Source organism: Callorhinus ursinus, unplaced genomic scaffold (genome assembly GCF_003265705.2).
Source record: "Callorhinus ursinus isolate GAN/ISIS: 27379988/994484 unplaced genomic scaffold, GSC_fseal_2.0 scaffold10, whole genome shotgun sequence".
Lineage (NCBI taxonomy): Eukaryota > Metazoa > Chordata > Mammalia > Carnivora > Otariidae > Callorhinus > Callorhinus ursinus.
The window spans coordinates 18,688,086-18,706,681 of NW_027397072.1; the positions used below are offsets into that span (position 1 = coordinate 18,688,086).

The following is an 18,596-nucleotide window of genomic DNA, read 5'->3' on the forward strand; positions in this document are numbered from 1 at the left end:
CCTTGCAACACATGGCCACTCTGGCTTCTGTCCAGGTTCTTCTCCCCTTTCAGGGTGAGTTTCGTGGGAGCTAGGGCCATGGTCTGTGTAACTTGTGTCCCCCACCAAACACCATGCCTCTACCTAGCATGTGCTCGGTATGTATTTTTTTAATGACTGAATTCATGAAGACCTGAACAAACCCTTTCCTCTCTGCAGCGTTTGCTCTGCTATTTGGGTAAAAATTAAATCCTTAGAACATGCCAAGCACGCTACTTAATGGATGCATCTTCTGATTGGATTATAATTAAAATAAGATTTTTTTTTTGTAATAACATAGTTACCTCGATTGGCAGAAGGGAGATGGCAGATGTAATGGATAATTGATGAACAGTCTGAATGTTGCCATAATGTATATCCTGTTATGTTTCCTGTTTCAAAAAGAGAGCTTAAGAGGAACATCCCAAGAAGCTGCTGTTGAATTATCATCCCCAAGTGTGGCCGAAATATACAGGATGAGAAAGTCAAAACTTTCAAAGAGCTAACAGAGGAAAAGGGCACAGAGCAAGAAGGCTGTGGGGCAGAAAGAACACCGTAGTTCCTTAGGTCACTGCAGAACGGCATGCAGATGGGCTCAAAGCAGCCCAAGAGGCAGGGACTGCTCTGCACACATTCTAGACCTGGCTGGTCCAGGACAGCAGCCATCAGCCACATGAGATTAAGGAGCACTTGTAACGTGCACAGTGCAAATTAAGATGTGCTCTAAGTGCAACAGAAATCCACCCTGGATTTTGAAGACTTAGTATGGAAATAAGAATGTAAATCATCTCATTAATGATTTTTTATATCGATTGCAGGCTGAAGTGATAAAATGCTGGATATGCAGGGTTAAGTAAAATATACTATTAATATTAATTTCAACTGCTTCTTTTTACTTTTTTAATGTGGCTACCAGAAAATTGAATATTACATATGGGGATAGCATTTGTGGCCTGCATTATATTTCTATTGGACAGTACTGTTCTAGACTAAGTTTTCTAGATTGAGTAGGATGTCAGTCTTCTCACCCCTCAGAAGAAAGAAGAGCATCATTCATACTCAAAAACAAACAAACAAACAAACAAAGGAGGTTCTTTAAGCAGAGGAGCTGTCATGATTTAATTTGTATTTTTTCTATCATTGTAGGGCTCATTCATATTAATGGTTTATTTGACCTGGTGTCTCTAAAGGGCTAGTAAGTATGGCTTAGCTGATTCGTTGTCATTTGCAGGGATGATTGGGCCTAATTTCTTACCAAAACAAACAAACAAAAAAACTTAAGATTAATGTATAACCAAAGGAATCTTTGAAGACAAAAACTCTGACCATCACTTTGCTTCCTCATCCTAAATACACAAACTTGGCCCAGCAACCTATCATGAGCTGTGTGCACTCCCGGGCAGATGGGGGGTGTGGGTGGGAGATGGGGGAGGAATAGTTTGAAGGTGACTATGCCTTGTATCAACAGAAATCTCTTTGCTGTAGTTGACTTAGCCCTTGCTTAAGTTATGCTTATCGAAAATCTTAGGCGGTATATTTGTTATCTGTTGCTGCATAACAAATGACCCCATAACTTAGCAGCTTAAAACAACACGCATTTATTATCTCACATTGTCTGTGGGTCAGGAATCCAGGTGTGATTTAGTCACATCTTCCACCTCACAGCTCTGTGATAGAGGTCAACAGACTTCAGTCATCCAAAGGTTCAACCAGGATGGGATCTGCTCCTAAGCTCACTCAGGTGGTAAGTACTTTCATGTATGTACGTATGTATGATAATGAGCTAGTTCTTACAAATATCACTAGTGCCTTTTCTAGTAACTGCACAAATGACTTACCCTGAATTTATATCTCCACTCGATACCCTCCCCAGGTGCCCCCTCCTCCTCCCCACACACACAGGCCTTTAATCAAGGATAAATTTATTTCATAAAAGACTGAATCAGAAGCTGATCTAGAACCAGTCTCCCTGTATCACATGCGAGTTCTACCAAAAAAAAAAAATTGCTTGTAATGCAATTCTTTGTGAGTTTTCACTTGAACTTGTACTAACAAATTAAAGACCAAAGAGGGAGCAGTCCCTTGCACAGCAGAATGCCAATGGCCTCTGGACACTAAGTCACCAATTTCTCCACAAACAGGTGTCCACCCTTTTGCCAACCAATTCCTTCCACCAAAGAGACCACCTGAGGAACAACTGGACTGAATGTAAAGTTGTAGCTTTTGAAATAACAAGGAAAGGCAAAGCCTCTCAGGACAGACAGGATGTGTTTTATTTCTCCCATACTTTTCTGTTTGTTGAAGCTCATCAAATCCCTCCAGTCAAAAACTAGTCAAAGGACCATGAGGCTGGGGCTGGGAATTTGTGGCAGAGAAAAACCATCCATGGTAGCAGCACCATTCAGGGCAAACATCCTGTAGATTAGTACCTCATGTGGCAGGTGCAGCAGAAGGAAGTCTGGGCCCCAGGATGAGCCATGGGTAGAACTCTCCCTAACCCACTGCCCCCACTCTGGCCCTTTTGCCCAATCATGAGGGAACTCCAGCCAACATTTTCAGTCCCCTGCCAATGGCTATAACATCACATTCTAGTTTTACTGCAAAACTCATTTGTCTTTTGATTATTTATAAAACCTACCAATTATTTCTTTGCCTAATTAGGTAGTAGATCAGACCTCCATATATAACCTTTTACTGGTAACTCAGTTACCAATGACCTCAGGACCACAGAGTGTGTGTCTACTTATTCCTGGTCAAAATGGCCTCAAATTTTTGTGTTTTTATCTTTATATACCATTTCCTATAGATTTGCTCTCTCTTCTCAAAACTGGGCTTTGGCAGTCATTTCTACAGATGGTTAATCCACCTGATGAGGACTCTCTCCTGTATGCGACACACAGATACATATATTCACATTCCCCACTAACGAATGCAGTGCTTCCCATTAGATGTGGGCTTGGAGGAAAAATACAACAACAACAACAACAGATATCCATGCAAAATGAGTTCAAAGCTTCTGATTAAAAATCTCAAGGTCTCTCTTATGAATTTAATACCACCTTTACCTTTATTATTAATTTGCATGGATTCTTACTTACAGTTAAACAGCTTTGCTCCAAATAGCTATGAAGAATGGTGAACTCTGGATAAATAATTAAAGTTCAATTTACCCCTTAACTTTATGCATATCTAACAGAGGTTGGTGTATGTGGGGGTGCTGTGCGGGTGTGTATTGTGTTGTGTTTCCCCCGCACATCACCCACTCCATCATCTGGGATAGGAATACTGAAGATATTACTGACTCATTACTCTTCTTTACTCCTCACAACTGATCAGTCACCAAGTCCTTCTGATTTCATTTAGAATATTTTTCTCTTCTCACATGTTCTCTTCACTATGGCTACATGCATTAGTTTGATGGGGCTGCTGTGATATTTAATTTTATGTGTCAATTTGACTCTGCCATGGGGTGCCCAGATATTTGGTCAAACATATTCTGGGTGTGTCCCTAAGGGTGTTTTTGGATGAGAGTAACATTTGAATCAGTAGACTGAGTAAAGCGGATTGTCCTCCCCAATGTGAGTGGCCCTTACCCAATCAGTTTGAGGCCTATATAGAACAGAAAAGGTGACCCTTTCTCAAATAAGATGGAACTCCTCCTGCCTAACTGGTTGAGGTGAGACATTGGTCTTTTCCTGCCTTTGAACCTGAACTGAAACACTGGCTTTTCTTGGGTCTGAAGCTTGCTGGCTTTTGGACCAGAACTTACACCATCTGCTCTCCTAGTTCTTAGGCCTTTGGACTCAAATTGGAATCACACCATTGGCTCTCCTGGGTCTCTAGTTTGCCAGCTATAAGGACTTCTTAGCCTCCACAATTATATGAGCCAATTCCTTAAAATAAATAAGTAGATATATAAATAAACAAAGAGACAGACAGATACATCTTGTTGGTTCTGCTTCTGTGGAGAACTCTGACTGATATAGCTGCCATAACAAAATACCACAGACTAGGTGGCTTAAACAATGGAATTTTCTTTTCTCACAATTTTGGAGGCTGGAATGCCAAGATCAAGGTGTCAGCAGGTTTGGTTTCTCCTGAGGTCTCCCTCCTTGACTTGCAGACAGCTACCTTCTCATTGTGTCCTCACATGGTCTTTCCTCAGGGCATGCCCATGCCTGGTATATCTCTTGTGTCCTAACCTCTTCTTCTTATAAAGACATCAGTCAGATTGAATTGGAACCAATCCTAACAGCCTCATTTAACTTAAGTACTTATTTAAAGACCATATCTCCAAATACATATTCTGAGGTACTTGGAGTAGGGCTTCAACATAAGAATTTTGAGGAGACACAACTAAGTCCATAACCATATGGCTACTCTCTTAGCTTATGGAAATAGTCTCCTACCATTTTTTCTTTGTCCACTATTGCCACCTTCCAAGCATTGTTTGTTTAATTTGGTCTCATAGATCCTTAATGCTTCATGGCTTAATAGACACAATTGAAAGTCTTTAGCCAGAAACTACCAGAATATTCTGGGTCTTTCCCCTAATTAACTCTTTTCTAGCTTCATCGCTCAACATTCTTGCTCACTTGCCCAATACCCTATTTGTAGCCACTCAAAACAACTCTCTGAAGAGATGTTTTTTCTAACTCAGAGGCTTTTTCTACTATATCTTTTGAGATTTGCAGCCTCCCTGAACACATACCTTCTGGCCATTGCTGCATAATTATCAGTGGATGTGAATCTTTTTTTTCCAGACAGAATAGAACTCCAATATTGCCTTTTGTCCAAATAACAAGCAGTACTAATTAGTTAACCCATTACATATTTGTTGGGGACCTACTTCTGGTCTAGCCCTTTCCTATGGACTAAACTTCCCTGTCTTGGGAGATGAGAAGTGTACATGACCTAGAAGAAATAACAATACAATTCATATTCTCTTGGCCTTCTCCCAAAGATGGCCAACAGAGATAACTCATTCACATCTACGGCTAAGGATCTACTAGAATCAATCAATGGTTTAAAATAAATTGAAAGACACTATCTAATAGCACCTCTTCTTCTGGTATAACATATACAACAAACCAGTAATAGCCAGCTCCTGCAGTCCAAGATTTGCCACTAGAAGTAATATCTAAAAATAACATGAGTGTGACAGTCTAAAGACTCAGACTATGAGGACAGTGATTTCAAAAGCTTAGTGTAGGTGGATTTATAGGACCAATAAGCCACTACTGCCATATTCTATAATAAAGTATAATATAGGTCCCAAGGGAAGTCTAGGGAGCTGAGGACATTGTGTGAATATGGTTATGGGGGTAGGGGTGATATAGTTGGGGGATACCATCACTTGCTGAAATCTACACACTGAAACTTCCAACACCTTAAGTTAAATTAAGGCAGTTAAATGCCATCAGTCAATTTCTCCTTCCCTGTCAAAACAAGCCACAATATCACTATTGTTAATTGTCTGCACAAGCTGCTTACATGGAAAAATAATACCATCACCAAAGAGATCCACAATGCCTTCCTTGGATTTCCGATATTATTTTTTTTTAAGATGTTAAGGTCAGGTGAGTAACATTTCACCAAAAGGGAACAGCCTTTTTTTTTTTTTTAACTAACTGACCAACCTAAAGAGAACAAGCACAGGTTAGGGGTTCTACAGGGAGAAAATATGCAAGGAGATTTGAAGAGATGCTATTGGTTGCCTAAATATTGCCCTTATAAAGGTGCAAGGAAGAACTGATGAAGTCATGGTAGGAAAACAATCTTACTGATAATTTCTAAGCTGTCAGCACAGAGACCATGACTACCATATACAGAGAAAGTATGCAGACATGATATATTAATTTCTGGGTGAATGACCAGACCACATAGCTCTGGGTGTTCTAAAATGTGAAGGCAATTGTTGTCATAGCATTCTTGGATTGATAACTCATGTAATGTTGCCCTGTTCAGGTGATGTTAATGGGGGCTGAAATGGGAATAACATCTCCAGAAAGTCCCCCATGGTCCGAATGATGGCAGCGCCTGTGAATTTTTCTGGTCTACGGCTCAGCTATGGGGCCGTTGTATTGAACCTTCTGTTTTGAATGCATCCAACCTTGAATATGAAATGATGGATCTCCTTAGATCTTAAGCCCCCGACACTTTATTCCATTAATAAATATTCATTTTTCTTTTCTCCCTCCAGTAGCATTTTCTCATCAATCATGGCTGAAGCTACAGCTGTGAAAGCCCTCTATCCGTTACTGTTCATCTCTACATGATTCCGTGCATCCTTACAAAATCATGAAATTATTGAAAATTGGGTGTGGACCTTTTGCTTGGTGTGGTTTTTAATCGTCACTGAGTCCGTGTTTATTCCCAAAATGAAACCACTTTGTTATTTTTTTCTTCATTTTCTTCTAGTACATGTATAAATCACTCCATTGGATTCTACTGTCTTGTAAAAATAAAAACGATCCCTAAATGTTCAAGAATTACTCAGGCACTATTCAGTGTTCAATATGTCAAAGCAGCCAAGACAGACAGTCAGGAAGAAGATTAGAATCAATGAAGAAAAATCCATCCCGGGCATACATTGTCCCACGGCCAGCGCTGTCGGGGAAAGGCCTGCTCGCTCTGCACTCTCATTACTGGGAGAAAAAGTCTTCAAGCATGAGACCAGGGAGGAGGCCACAATCCCTGCTGCCTGAGTTCTTCGGACAAATCCACAGTTTATTTTGTCAAAATGGATACCCCTATGGAGTGGCTATCTGCTGCATGGTTTTAAAGATCTCCTCTACATCTCTGCTGCCTCCAGACAGGGAGCAGTAACCTGGGCCCCAGCAGGGGCTCAGCCAGAACCCAAAAAGCTGGGATGCTGAGATCTCCACTTATTCCCCGCTGGTCACCAGCATCAGAGGCTCTCTGGCTGGGGCAGGCTTTCTGCTCACTTCTGCTGCTCTTCTCATCCTTCCATCCAGTGTTGGATATCATCCAGTCTCCTCCTATCCCATTCAAGCTCTTTCCACAACTGGGGGCCTTTAAAAGGTTAACATCTGCCTGGATTTTTCAGGATGAAAACTGGCCCAGGTGTTGATAGAGTTGATAATAGTAGATCAAAGCTGTAAAAATGGGATTGATGAGCACATTGCAACCCGATATTCCATAAGCGCCTCTGTGGGCATGGCCCCATGCCAGGCTGCACGTTTGCAAAACCAGCCTCTGGAAACTATATGGCGGCTACAAAGGGAGAAGGCAGGAGAGAAGAGAGGCAAAGCAATTGGGGCAGGTTTGCTGAAGACAGGGAACACCTGGTGAAACCTAGGAATATAGTGGAAAAGATGTCTGCTCCTAAGGCATGCTAGGCTTATACCATTGCAAAAGGAATCCCAGCCTTAACATCTGCCTGGATTGTCTCTAAAGGTCCTTCCAAGCCTTTGATGCTGAGACTTTCTGGTCTGGAAGGGAAGTTAACTCAGTTCTTCAGGATGGAAGACAGGGACTGCTTGAACCTCCACCCCCAATCAAAAACCCCAAATTCTTTAGAGATGAGTGACAAGGGATATGCATCAAGTCAGCTTCCTCATTAACAGATCAGAAATGTAAGGCCCAGAGAAGATAGGACCCTAGCCTAAAATCATGCATTCAGGTGGTCACAGGGTGGAAGTGACTTCCATGTCTAGAAGCCATGTCTCTGGGTTTTCATTCCTAGGCTCTTTTCCCACATATCTTACCTTTAAGTGGGGGATGATATGAGCAATAGGCTGTTCCTTCCTACTGAAAGCTAAATGTTGAATACAGCTTCCGTTGGCCTGAAAAACAGAGCCAGGATGGCTGCAGGACTTAGGCAGGAGACCCCGTGCCATATTATTGAAATACAAGGCTTTTAACAGACACCTCCAGAGTTATGTCTCAGGAAGGGACACCAATACCTCTTCTGGTTTTGAGTATGTGACTTGCAGCTTTACCCTGGTTGCCACATTTTAAAATAAGACAGAGAAACTACTGCTCTTACAAAGATATTGGATGACCAAATTAAAGATTAATTAGGAGTACACAGAATTTCATGGAGATTATTCTTCAGTTTGACATTATTACTTTCAACAAACCTGTTGTTATAATTATGTGTCCAACAAGTAAGACTAAATATTGGAAGTTTTTTTTAAACTTAAAAGATGACAAAGGTAATCTAAACAAAACAAATACAGTAAAAGCTCATAAAGCATTGTACAGTTATGCTTGACATGCACAAATCTCCAATACCAGATGCCCAGTGAGAGAGTTTCTGACAGGCATCCAGCTCTCCACATGGCGGCCAACAAATACAGGCTGCTGGCACCCTCCCCAACCATGAAGACACCAGAAAAAAAAAAGAAGCTTGCATATTTAAGGGGGGGCTACTTAAAAACTAAGTGAGGTGTGTGTGAAGTTTCTGGGGAGACAGAAGATTAGTAGTTGAATTTGGGCACTGGCCTAAAGTGGGACAGGCCAGGACTCAATTAGGAAAGAGCTGGTCTACTACTCTGAGTCCCAGTATGGCCCCAGCATATCATTTTCTGGCTTGTTTAAACACAAGGTGTAACACAAGAATGTAGCTGTTCATATCGCCCCAACCAGCCTACACATTACCACAGCAGGCTGGGGATGCTCTGGAACAGGGAGCATGGAGAAATCGTCTGGGTAAGAGGACAAGGGACAATTAAGCATAAAAATCAACACCAGCGCCTCCACATCTTCCTAAATGCACCAAGAGGAACAATCTAGGACCTCAGGTTTGCTTCTCCATCCTGATAGCATTACCAGGCAAGGCAGCTGGTGGTCCTAGGGTATACAAGGTGAGCTCAGAGAGAAAAGTGAGGAATCTGAAGACAACGTACACTATAAAAAAAAGGACAACAAATGGAACAAGGACGTTGAAGATAGACTATACACTGAAAGGAAGACAGGTCTTAAATCTGCTTGGAGCTTATTTTCTTATAAAAATGAACTAATTCTTCTCAAAACTTTACTAAATGATCTATTCATTCTTCCACTGGTCTGTGATGCAGGGTCTGTCATATACCAAGTTCAGACATATATGTGGATTAAAAGAAAAAAGATTGTGAAAGGCAACAGTATTAATAGAGGAAATGTAGTAGAACATATATTTATATAAGATTGGGCAGGTATTTACCTTATAGCGAGAAAGGCTTTGTTAAACAAAACTCAAAATACATAAACCATGAGGGGAAAATCTAAACAGAAAAAGATTCCTGTACCTCAAAAGTCACTCTGCAAAGTCAATAATAAGAAAAGCCTGGAAGAAGATATTAATAAGGAACTACTATTTAGATATATGAAGAATTTCTGTAAATCATCTAGAAAAGATAACAAATCCAATACAATAGAGACAAAGGATAAGACTAGGCGACTCAGAGGCGATGCAAGGGTTAATAATAGATGCTCATACCCAGTAGTTATCAGTGAGTATCACTTTGCAAAGCAAAACTGGGTAAGTAGGAAAAACTAAATGTTGTAAATAGAAATATTCACACACTGCTGGTGCCTTTTGGAAAGAATCCAGAAAAACTTAGTGAAATTAAACATATGCATAGACCACGGCCCCCCAAGTCATGCCATCTCTGAGTGGATATCCCAGAGTAGCTCTCTCAGAGGTCCACAAGGAGACATTTACGAGGATGGCCACATTATTTGTGACAACAGGAAGTTGGGGGCAACCCAGATATCCACAGCCAGAGAACAGTTACATGAAACGTGGTATAAGCCCACGGTGAAATACTCTGCGACAGTCAGCAATCATCAACTAGTTTTACATAGAATAACAGGAGAGTAATAAGTAAAAAGAGAGCAGTTTAATCAATGTTATTTCTATGAATTAAATGTACATAACAAAAGGTTTTTTAAGGCTATATATATAAATCACTGTGGAAGCTGAATTGGGAGGACTAACATTACATATACTGGAGAGAGTACCTATGCAAGAAGGGGAGGGGAGTCTGGACTTGAAAAGGAAAATAATTAAAATCAAATGAAACAAAAGAGGCGCCTTCCTAAATAATGATATTACACTATTCCTCTGTGCATGCATTCACCCACTGGTCTGGGAAATACAGGGAGAGTACAACCGGTGCCTTTTAAGAACGCTAGGATTGCGCAGATGAATGGACAGAAGGTTCCTGCCCTCACACTACTTCATAGTCCTGAGGAACAGAAGTGCCAGTTGTTTGTAAATTCACTCTGGACTTCTAGGATTCTTTTTTATTTTATTTTATTTTATTTTATTTTATTTTATTTTATTTTATTTTAATATTTTATTTATTTATTTGGCAGAGAGAGAGACACAGTGAAAGAGGGAACACAAGCAGGGGGAGTGAGAGAGGGAGAAGCAGGCTTCCCGCTGAGCAGGGAGCCCGATGCGGGGCTCGATCCCAGGACCCTGGGAACACGACCTGAGCTGAAGGCACACACTTAGCAACAGAGCCACCCAGGCGCCCCTGGGCTTCTATGATTCTAAGAGAAAAGGAGAAGATGGTGATTGTAACCAGGACAACATATCAGAAGTGGCATATCCTAAGATGAATAATTGCCAAACTTCACCAGCATATATACTTAAGTGAATTTAGGCAAACTGGGTTTTGAAGCCCGGTGAATTTCCTCTGGAGACTGCCTCACAGGAACGTGGAAATTCTCTGCAGAAGGACCTCCAGCTATCTGGTGCCCAGCAGCACTTCCCATGCCCTGCTCTGTCCCCCAGATGCACACAGCCCTCATACAACAACAGATGTAGAAAAGAAATAAAATACCACCTGATCAGTTAATCTTTCCTAGTGTTATCCCTCATTGGGTTTCTCTCCTGGAGCAAAAATACAGCCCAGGCCTCTAGCACTGTGCTGGGTTCTGCTTCCTGTGAACAGATCTGTCTCTAATCCAGGTGGCCAAAGGCAAAAATGAATTCCTTCTAAAAAGGAGGAGTGCTTCACCCAACCCCTTGGCACTCTGGGTACTACCTTCAAAGCTACTCAGGAGGAATGAGCTCCAGTGAAATCTTACCATGCAATCTGCATTTTCAGGGCAAAGCAATAGCTTTGCAACCTCAGAAAGTGGCACAGGACTGTAGTGTGTGTGTGTGCTTGCAGGTATTAGAGGTGGTGTGGGGTAGGGAATAGAGAGGGAATTAGAATTTCGAGACAGCATCTAACCTCAAGTTTGGGGCTAAGAGGTCTATCTCAGCCTTAAAGATCCTTCTCAGAAATTCAGTTTCTCAGGAAAGGGGCTAGTTTCCTTTAAGACTGGGCCATTTACCATTCTCATCCTCCTTAGACATGAACTATCCTGGATCCTTCATTTGTCCCATGTTCCTTCAAACATTTTCTGCCCCTTCTAGATATGGGATACAATCAAAAACCCCCAGACAATGGATACTGGCTGAGGCTACAGGTGACAGGGATTTCCAGAAGAAAACATAGACACTTTCTCAGGATCGGTGGCCAAGCATTTAAACCCTTCAAAGTTTCTGAAACATCACAATGCATTCCAGTGTTGGCAAGGGCATGGGGTAAGCGAGCTCTGTCACAGCAAATGGCAATGCATTTCAAGGGCTATATATGTGCACAACCTCTGGACCAGTAATTGCTCTTATGGGAATTTATACCTAGGGAATTATCAGAAATATGGGCAAAGATTGACATTTAGGAATACTTAATGCAACATTTTGTATAGGACCCACATGTCATCTGAGGCCTTCCTGTCTTCTGAAAATTAAATAAAACAATTCCAAGGCTCTATCTCATCATCTACGGAAGTTCCAAAGTCTTCCTCAAGATTTCTTTTTTTTTATTCTTTTTTTTCCTCAAGATTTCTGCTGATTCTCAGTGCATCAGCTTCCAGTTCCTGTAACGACTGAACCCTAAATCTTCCCAGAATTATTCTAAATTCAGAGCTTTAAACCAATTGAGGTCAGGGAATGCGGTCCTTTCTCTTGACTTTCTCTCCAAAACAAACAGGTGGAATTTATATATGCTTCAGTCTTTAGAGAGGAATCAGGAAAACGGAGGGAATACAGACCACAGGAATTCAGACATTAAGTTTTAAAACTAAAAAAATTTTAAATTCTCAAAAACTTCCTTCAGCCTCCCAGATCCCCAGTAATGTCATTCAACTCACTGTCCTTTTTGTTTTAATCTCTTTCCCCATTCTCTCTCTCACTTCTCTGCTTACACCAACCCCAGATTTTACCTAGCACCATAAACAGAGCAATGTAACACTCTGTGTTTTGCTATTTACAAATAGATCATGCCCTCATGGCCACATCAAAAAGCCTAATGAGATATTTTTCTAAAGATAGTTAGCTAAGAAGGATTTCTTTCCTGATAAGGACATGCAAACATCATCATGGTTCCCTCTTTATCAGCTGACATCATCATGGTTCATATGATGTCTGGAACTGTGGCAGTCATTTTGTAACCACAGGGAGAAAAATGCAAGGGTCAAGAATAGAAGAGTAGAAAGGGCCTGGGAGCTGAAAAATTAACCCTGGAAGGAATTACCACCATAATTCTTTTTATAAGAAATAATAAGCATGTCGTTCATTTATCATTATTTAAAACATTTTTAGACAAGTGCATCTGGCACTATTCTGACACTATTTACCTGGAAACAGTGTCAGATCCTACACGTTAAGGACTCAATACCACAAGACTGCACCCCCCTTCAGACACCTGTTCAAGCCCCGGTTATTCCCTGACTGTGGTCAGAGGTTAAAACAACCCCTCCTTGGGTTTGACTGATTTGCTAGTGTGGCTCATGGAACGCACAAAAACACTTCAACCCGAAATCTCTCCAAATCCCCTACTATTGGGATTTTATGGAGGATTCCTCACTTGGCATGATTAATTACGAACTCCATTTCTAGCCCTTCTCCCTTCTCTGGACAAGGGCAGGGAGGGCTGAAAATTCTAAGCTTCTTACATGGTTTGGTCTTTCTGGTGAGCAGTCCTGAGATGGGAGCCCAGAAAGAGTCATCTCATTAGAACAAAAGGCACTGCTATCACCCCGAAAATTCCAAGGGATTCAGAAACTCCGTGTCAGGAAACAGGGTCCAAGACTAAATATTACAACACGAGATGCCCCTGGTATTCTTATCACTTAGGAAATTACCAGGGTTCTTGGAGCTCTATACCAGGAACTGTAGCAGAGACCAATATATGCATTTTTTATCTCACAAATATACCTTTACTTGCAGCCAAACTCATCTTAATAGATGCATGATACATCAAACACTTAATATTGCTAAGCCTCAGTTTTCCCATCTTTACTATGGGCATAACAATAGTAATTTATCATGTAGAGATATAATGATCTCATGCCTGCATAAATAACCTATGCACATGATACTTGTTATTCTTCCATTCACTAATTCATTCCCTGAATATTCTGTCCTAGGCAGCATAATAAGTACTAGAGATTTTGAAATGAAAAAAAAAGAAGTTTAAGATTTTTATCACCTAGCACCTTTAATAATCTGGTTTCTCCAGCTTCTGTTTTTGACAAATCCCACCAAAAAGCCTTTGCTCTGAATCCAGTACCTTCACATGTTATTTGCCTAGTATACTATGCTCTTTTTTGACTGTTGTATGTTTGCGGCTCCTTCTGCCTTGCTCCTTCCTCACACTCTTTGGGACCTAGGCAACTCATCCTTCCCTTCCTTATATACCTGCAGAATATGTTGGTCATTTTGTTTTCCTCTGTGATCCATAAAATGTGTGTATGCTTCCATCGGCACATCTTATGAATACTGATGGGAACTGGATGATATTAAGGCAAGAGTCCCAAAAAGAAAAAAAAAAAAAAGAAGAAGAATCCTACTAATCAGGGCTTCTCCTCAATGGTAATTTGACAAAGACAGTCTCAAGGAACTGTAGCCATGTGGCTAACAAAATACTACTCTGCTCTTAGCTCAGAAAGTGTCCCAGTGCTGAACTCAGAGCTCACTGTTCAGTGCTGAGCTCCCCTCAAAAGTGGGTTAGAGAAGTGGGTTTGGCTCAAGCCTGCTAGCCCCCTCCCCCACTTCTGTGAAGTCTAAACTTGGCCTCCTAGCATCATCTTAATGACCACATGAAGACCAGACCAAGGAGAAAAAGGGATGGCTGGGCACCAAAGAAGGAGCCACCTTGGTTTGCCACTTCTATCAAATATGGCAGGATATAGTGAGAGGGACACAAGCTAGTTCTTTCCAAGGACAAGCTCTATCCCAGCCTCACTACCTCAGGGCAGCAGGATTTAGTGCCTTGAATAATGATCAGGCATTTTAGCAAGTTTTCCTTTCTCAAGGCATTTCTTTTTTTTTTTTTAAGATGTTTATTTATTTATTTGACAGAGGGAGAGAGATAGTGAGAGCAGGAACACAAGCAGGGGGAGTGGGGGAGGGAGAAGCAGGCTCCCCGCCGAGCAGGGAGCCCAATGCGGGGCTCGATCCCAGGACCCTCGGATCATGACCTGAGCCGAAGGCAGACGTCTAAGGACTGAGCCACCCAGGCACCCTTCTCAGGACATTTCTGATGAAGGGAAAGGAGACTAAAGCTTCCTCTCCCAGTAGTATATGGATGACTGCCTTTACATATTTATGTGTTTTCTACTGGTGGTAAACTATGCTCCTGTTCAACAATATTTACTGCTTTCCCTATACCTTCCTGCTTTCCTGCTTGTGGCTCTCTTTGGCCAGTGAAGAATGTGCTTCTAACCAGATGACAACACTCATGGTTAGAAGCTTTAAGGGTAGCACTTGCTCCACCAAACTCTATTTTCCCACTGGAAAGGTAACCAGCAATGTTCTAGAAAGTAGCTGCTCCATCATCCTGGGCCCTGGGGTGAGGAAGGGGAGGACACAGAGCAGAGCCCTGAGCCACCTAACAGTAGGCAAGTGGTGTGACTGAGCAGGACAACAGATGTTCTCGAAGTGACCAAGACATTCCAGATGTCTGTTACGGTAGCACAGCCTGGCCAGTGTTGATGGCCCTGAGAGTCCATCTAGGACTGTATCTATCACCATGTCATCAGCCTAATACAAAGCCCAGCACATATCAGCACATATGCATGCTCAATAGAGCTGCTGAACAAACTGATGAATGTTTTTAATCAAAACTATCATTTTCTTCTCTGAGAGGCAATATAGCACAGCAAAAGAGATTAGGCTTCAGAGTCTCAGAGACTCACTTTAAATCCCATTTTGCCACCTACCAGTCATGAACTACTAGGCAGCCCAACTTTCTAAGTCTTAATCTCCTAAGAAGAAATTTGTTTGAAATGACTTCCTTTCGAGGGGTTTTTATGAGTGCTAAATGAGATAACATCCATAAAGAACCTGGTATGTTGTCAGGACATCATAGACACTTAATACCATAAGTTTATTGATAATGTATTGGCCAACTGCCTTTTTTGTTTGTTTTTTGTTTTTGTTTTTGTTTTTGTTTTTGTTTCAAAAAAGCTGCACTCGGTAGCCGTGTGGGTAAAGAAAAAGAGCAATATATTACAGGTACTTCTGCAGGATAATCAATAGTACTAAATAATTGGTTGGGCAGGAGTGAGGAAAAAGAGGGAAGAAGAAATATAGAAGAAAATTACCAGATTCACTAAGGAGCTGGGTGGGCACTGCTATCTGATCCAGACAGAGTGGACGGAACAGGTCCTATGTGACTTGGCTTGGGGGCTGGACAGGGGTATGGGTTATAAATTCAATTTTAGGTTTCCTGGGTTCCAGAGGGCTGTGGGTCATCCACACAGAGTTGTTGGGTTGTTAACCGAATATACAGGTCTGAAATGTAGAAAAGATAAAGGACTACACATATAAATGTTTGTTGATTAAATGAATTGTTAAATGGAGGTCAAGAGAGGTAAGTTAACACTAAGCAAGTTCTCTAGTAAGCAAATTTCATATTTCATGTGTACATTTTTGCATAATCAATTGTCTATGGATAAAGGGATTAGCCTACTTTAAACCTGATTTGCATATGTCCTATTCCGAGGGAAAGAATTTTTCACTATTGTGAAACTTCAGATTTACATTAAAGGAGACCCATACAAAGAGCCACTGAAGAAAACTATTTAGGAAGTATGAAAGAACTAGCCTCATTAAGCAAAATTTTCAGAAGCTAATCATTTGGCACTGATTTTTGTAAGTTTTCGGCGGAAGTATCTTAATTAGTACTAGTTATTAACCCTAGATGGAGAGGGTAGTTAGAAGAAGATGAGGTGACTTTCCCCAAATCATCAATTCAATGACTATTTTTTTTAAAGCATCAACTCTGAGAAAGGCACTGCCTTGGCCATAGTGTGAGATGCTAAATTAAAACTAGAGGTGATTCTCACCTTCAAAGAGATCACAGCTTCAGATAGGCCGATGATGAGGCGGACGACGGGAGAGATCCGGCTTAGGCGCCATGGTTGGTGGAGTGGGGGACGATTACTTCCAACTGGGGATGTCTGGTCGGTTTGTGTGGAGCCTGTGATTTTTGAGCTGCTTCTTCAAAGTTAAGCATAATCTTGTATGTGGGAAAAAAATAGTTTGAGGAGAGCATTGTAAAGGGGAGAATCACAGGAGCCAAGGTACAGAGGTGGGGGAGAGTCAGGTACTTATGCCGAAGAGTAAAAACTCAATTTGATTATGACTGAATATTAAGTAGCGAAGAAGGGGACAGAAAACATAGATGAGGGCCAGGCTATGAGGGATTGTGAATACCAGGTTAAGGAATGTGATCTTTATTCAGTATTATATCCTAGGACTCCACTGAAAGAACTTGAACAGAAGAGAGATTTACTCTTACAGGGAATTTCAAAAGAATGATATTTGGGGACTTTCCTGGGGATAGTTTTTCTCATCATAAAGTCAGGAAAATAATATTTACTGCACAAGGATGGTTTTAAATGAGATAACCTACATAATGTGTTGGTTGGTAATAGGTTCCCTTCCTATCCTCTTTCCTGAAAGTGACCTAATAATATCCACCTGCTCCTCATTAAGACCCCAAGGGCAGCAACTGCAACAACACAGAGATATTAACAAGGCCAGGTGCTATAAAGGCAGCTGGAGACCCACAAGCAGGGATTTAGCAGATAAAGTAAAGGCAAGCAATAAAAAGAGAAAGGGGGGAAGAAATGTTTGCCAAGGGCTGTTGAAAGAAATAAATTGGAAACCTGTTATGCATGTATCTGGGACACTGCTGTTAATTCAGGAGGGGAGGGAGGGCTTAGAGAGGGAGCTCTGGTGGGTCCTAGAGCACCCAGGAAACCGGACCCTCAGGCTGTGTGTGTGGATGCATATGTGAGTGTGTAGACACCGCAGCCCATCCCAGCTGTACTGGCTGGCAGAAGAGAGCTAGAGCTAATCACCAGGATTGTTTCATTTAGGAAAATTGCTCTCATCAAGTTGCAGTTGTGACATCATAGCAGAGCGGTGTCTGCAGGCGAACTGACATATGCAAAGTTTCAACAGGAGAATCTGGGGAGATGTAGCAGGAGCCCTCAGGGCACCACTAACAGGAAACATGTGAAATGGAAACAGCAGAAGATGGGCCTCACTGCTGCAGGGGTTAAGTTCGTACCTGTACAGAAAGCCCCGTGAAGTAACCTCAGAGTGATCCAACTACCTACTGGCCCACTGAAGTATCATCAAGTCAGCAGTGCCCACGGAACAACGTGTCCACTGTTCAAGAATAGAACAAGAGGGACAGCACTTAATGTTTGCTCTCCAAGGAAACCAGAGTCTAGACAGAGAGAGACAGTATGTCCTCTATGAGCTATGAAGTCTCCATGAAATATGCAGACAGATACTAAGGGATGGTGATGCTCAGAGGGGCCGTATATAATCAACCTGCTATAATCAGGGAGTTTCCTGGAAGAGGCGTACGTGAGCTGAAGCTCAAAGAATGAGTAACAGGAAAACAACAGGGAAGTTAGCTAGGGTTGATAACATGAGGTGGACAATAATATGCGTGGGTAATTAGCAATGGCAAAACTAACTCAAAGACACAATAACTCTGCTCCTCCTGCTTCATGCTTTCACAGGTATAAAGCTGTGCCCTACACAACATCTACAGAGAGGTTTTAAAGTCAGAAATCACTGCCTTTTTTCCTAGCATATCTCCTCCACAGCAAAGAGACACCCATCCTTCTGGAGGACCCGGTGAGGCAAACCTTCTGCTTGGCTTTAGCTTAGGTGTCTCCTAAGCAGCCATGAATCATCCCAGCTGTACACCAGACATTCTGGGCAAAGAATTTGAATTCTTCTAAAGGACTGTGGACTCTGAGAAACAAACTGAGGGTTTTAGAGGGGAGGGGGTGGGGGGATGGGTTAGCCTGGTGATGGGTATTAAGGAGGGCACGTTCTGCATGGAGCACTGGGTGTTATACGAAAACAATGAATCGTGGATCACCACATCAAAAACTAATGATGTATTGTATGGTGACTAACATAACATAATAAACTAAAATTTAAAAAAAAGATTCTACCTGCCCATCGACAGATGAATGGATAAAGAAGTTGTGGTATATATACACAATGGAATATTATGCAGCCATCAAAAGGAATG

At 41.6% G+C, this 18,596-nt stretch overlaps 2 long non-coding RNA genes across 2 annotated transcripts in view; one reads left to right on the forward strand and one right to left on the reverse strand.

Annotated features, from left to right (window-relative positions):
* LOC141373484 (uncharacterized) overlaps positions 1–18,497 on the forward strand; it is a 909,297-nt gene extending 890,800 nt beyond the window's left edge. The window contains exon 2 of the long non-coding RNA XR_012379545.1: positions 18,382–18,497. This is a non-coding gene — a long non-coding RNA (uncharacterized lncRNA). The remainder of the gene's footprint in view (positions 1–18,381) is intronic.
* LOC141373483 (uncharacterized) overlaps positions 1–18,596 on the reverse strand; it is a 127,482-nt gene that overhangs the window by 44,616 nt on the left and 64,270 nt on the right. The gene's annotated exons all lie outside the window — the stretch shown is intronic.